Source organism: Humulus lupulus, chromosome 4, assembly GCF_963169125.1.
Source record: "Humulus lupulus chromosome 4, drHumLupu1.1, whole genome shotgun sequence".
NCBI classification, from domain to species: Eukaryota; Viridiplantae; Streptophyta; class Magnoliopsida; order Rosales; family Cannabaceae; genus Humulus; species Humulus lupulus.
This window is the reverse complement of record NC_084796.1, coordinates 6,928,661-6,932,717: the sequence shown is the minus strand read 5'-3', so window position 1 is coordinate 6,932,717 and position 4,057 is coordinate 6,928,661.

Sequence of the window (4,057 nt, the reverse complement as noted above, 5' to 3'; positions counted from 1 at the left end):
ATAAGATATTAGTCAAGAATTAACACGAACTAAGTTTTCAAATTAACGCCTTGGATATAACCAGGTCCTAAAACTTAGAAGTTGATTCAAATTGATTGATCGATGTTTTTCTTAAAAAGCACGAGATAGTGATAAAAATTAACGCCAACTAAGTTTTTAAACTAACGTCCTGGACATAACCAGGTCCTAAAACTTAGAAGTCAATTCAAGTTAATTGATCGTAGTTTTCTTAAAGAGCACGAGATATTATATCAAGAATTAACGTGAACTATGTTTTCAAGGCAATGTTTGGGGAGCAACTAGGACTTTTCTTAGAAGTTGGGTCAAGATTGGTTAACATGTTTTTCCTAGAAAAGCATAAAAGTATCAATCATAGCACCAACAAAAAGAAAAACAAACTAAGACTATTACCGAAGTGCATAGAGGCAAAAGGATATAAACCAATTAAAAGAAAAATTGATAAAGCCAATTGTCTCGAGGTGAAAAAAACCTCATACAAAGTTACAAGACAAAAAATACATGTGTTCAAAAAATAAAAAGAAGGCCCTAGGCTCCACCGGGCTGCTCTGATGAGGTCACCACCTTGCCCTCCTGCTCAGCGTTGTGGAGGTCTCCCTGGTCTCAGAGGGCGCCTCCTGCTGAAGGCGAGCTTTAAACCCCTTCCGGAAGAGCTCCCAAGCATCCGCTCCTAGAAAGGAGAAGTCCCCATCCGGGTTGAAGACCCAGCAGTGGTATTGCATATCCTCCATGGCAGAGCTGGAAGCCGCCTTCTCTGTTGCCAAGGCGGCCTTAGCCTCCTCGGCCTCGGTTTTTTCAAAGTCTAATTCGACCCGGGAAGCCTTGGCCTCCTCGAGTTTGGCCGTTACAGCGGCTAGGGCGGCCTTGGTAGCCTCGGCCTCTTGCAGCTTGGGGCGGGACGTGTCCAGCTCAGCCCGCGCGGCCGCCAAGGCTTCATTGGCCTCCTATTCCTGCTTTTGGGCAGTCTTCAAGGCGACCAAGGTAGTCTGCTGGGCGGCCAAAACAGCCTGATGCTTGCCCCTCATATCCTCGAGGCGAGCCTTGGACCTGGATATGCTCCGGTGAAGAGCTAAGGCACCCTACAAAACAAAGAGGCAACAACCTTAGAAAAAAAGAGAGAGCGTGCGATGCATGGTTACCAGAGAATACAAAATGCAAAGCCAGCTTACCGTTAGAGCCATTCCCAGTGAAGACTCCATCACGCTCTCTAGGCTCCTTGTTCGATCGCCCGCAGGTCCCTTTCGGCGGCGTGGTAGTAATGGCCAACGGTGTAGGTTGCCGTCTCGTACACCATCCCCCAAAAGACGTCATGAATTTTCTCCAAGGCCTGGGGGTCCACCGGAACGCGCACCTCGGGGACTGCGGTTGCCAAAGTCCCGGGCTCCACCTCCATATCCCGAACAGAGGCAGGAGCTCGTGGAGGGGGCGGGGGCATCTTCTCCACTGCTGCAGGAGGTGGAGGTACCTTGGCCTGGGCAGCTGGGGTCTGGTCTTTCCCCTTTGCAGGGGACTTGGATGTTGTCCCAACGACTTTCTTCGCCACCCGGAGCTTCTTCACCATGGGCCCAGAAGCCCCAGCAGAAGAGTTCCCTCCGGTGAACATAGCTCGCAGGTCTTTGTTTCCGGGCTGAGACATCTCCTCTGTCAAAACAAAGACAACATTAGTATGCAAGTAAGCATTTATGCAAAGAACAACAAAAATAAGAGGGAAAAAGCGGAACTCAAGTATATATCGAAAGGGATCCTACCCCTCGAGCTAGAAGAGGAATCTATGGTCACGACCATCGGCCCCGGAGCTTCTGTGGAGGAATATAAGAAAATGAATTCGCGAGCTGGAACAGGTTCTGGGTCCGAATTTGGTTCGGGACTAGACTCTTCTACATACTGCCTAAGACTCGGAGCTACAGTACCCTCCCGAAGAGAGGGCCACGACCAGAGATTAGTCCCATACTTCTCAAAGAGAGCTGACCTAAAGGCTAAGGTGTTGTCTATGACTACAGTACCCCTAGGGCGGCTACTCTCGTAACCCAGCACGAGCCGGTCGACACACTGGAGTAGTGTTATGTCGAGGTCTGGGTCGTTTCGATGGCGTTAGACGGGCTGGTTGGGATTAAACCTAGCTAACCGAGGATCGGCGGTGGCCCTATCTAAGTCCCTGAACATGTAAGGATTACCTTGCCCAGAGGGACTTGCGGCTGCTCCAGACTGGACCCTCTCCTCGTCCGTTTCTTGGGCGACCTCCAGCACCTGCTTCGTCCTCGTCTTTACGAGGGGCACCTCGTCCTCCTCATCCTCGTACTCATCCTCTTCTTCCCCCACGACCTCCTCCTTAGGGATGGGTGCCATCTCGCGGGCTGGAGGAGGACCCCGGGGTCTCCTCAGGGCCAAAGTCTGGCCTGGAGAGATTAGTTTGCATGCCAACATCGTCTCGTCTGTCACGAGCTGGTGATAGTCCTTTTCACTGGGGGCAGACCCGCCAGTGTCTCGTACTGACTCCCAAGGATCACAGACTTGTCTGTCCTCGCAAAAATGGCTGCAGAATTGTTCTAAGTCAGAAACTGATAAAGGGGAGCTAATCAATACTTAACTTATGAGCTAAGAGTAAAAGGTACTTACGAGGACGGTTGAAGTAATGAAGTTCGCAGTTGCGAAACCCCTTGGACATAAAGAACTGGTCTTTGAAGTCATTGGGGTGGCTGGGCAGCTCGATGACCACAGCCGTGTTTGGAAAACGGGTCAGGTAGTAGAACCCGTCACCTCGCCCTCGCTGCTCCGGGCTGGCCTTGAGGCAGAAAAAATTTAAGATATCCGCCAGGGTGGGGACCTCCCATTCCTGTTTCAGAAACAAATATCTTAACCCCGCCAACAAACGGTAGGAGTTGGGGGGGGGGGGGGAGCTGGAAAGGAGCCAACTTCACATAGTTAAGGAAGTCGGCAAAGTATTGGTCCAGCGGGAGGAAGGCCCCAGACTTGAAGTGCTCATCACTCCATGTCGTGTATTCCTCGTCGAGCAGCGTGCAGCTCCGCTCACCTTCTAGGGGAGGTCGGGCGATCAGGGCGCCCCTCCCAAGCTCGATATTGTGGGAAAATAATATTTTATTCACTTTCCCCTGGTCGGTGATCTTTGAGACGATCCTCTCGGCCTCGAAGAAAGAGTCGGGCACCACCTCGATCTCTCGCTCCACGACCGGCCCGAAAATGGGGATGGGGGAGTCTGTCACCACCTCCTTTCCTTTGGATTGTTGGGAGGACGAGCTGCCTACTGTCTTCTTTGGGGCGTTCTTCTTGGGTCCCATCTAGTCGCCTAGCGAACAAAAGAAGAAATTTTAGAAGGGGCGACCTAAGCATAAGAAAGAATCTGAAGAGGTGCTTCCTTTGCATGGGCTGAGGTAATCTCAGCCCGTGGAGAGTGAGACCATGCGGTTCTATGAACACGCGCCTGTGCTCCCAACGGATCCCCGATTACTCGGAATTCGTGTGTCAAGAGTGTCAGGATAAAAGTTTGCCTTGGAAGGAAAGTTTCAGTAGGCAAGAAGTGCAAAATCTCCCGTGAAGCGTGTCCCCTAAGCTACCTGGTTTTGCACCCAAAAGGCTGGATATTTTAAACAAGCATACCAAAAAATCCTACCCAGAAGATTTCCCCAGAAAGCGTACCCTATGAGCCATGCTCCTAAATGGTTTTCTTCTACAATCGATGCCCTAAAATAAAAACCTACATCCTTCATCCCCACAAAAAACCAACAGAATGTTGCTTGCATCTACAGGAACTATTTACCTAGGCTACAGTGAAAAGAAAATTTAAAGCATGCACAGTCAGAAAACTTACGGAGTGTTTTGCTGTGGAGGGGATGAAGGGATCGTCTGGGTTGGAGCCTCGTCGGAATATCTGGTACCAAAGCCTCAAAGGAGCCCTTGCACCTGAACTTCTGGAATGCTGGGAACGGTAACCGGAAGAAAAAGATGGTTTTTTGAGGATGAGAAGAGAGAAGTAGAGGGGAAATTTAGAAAATTTTCAAATAAACGGGTGGCCCATGCGTAA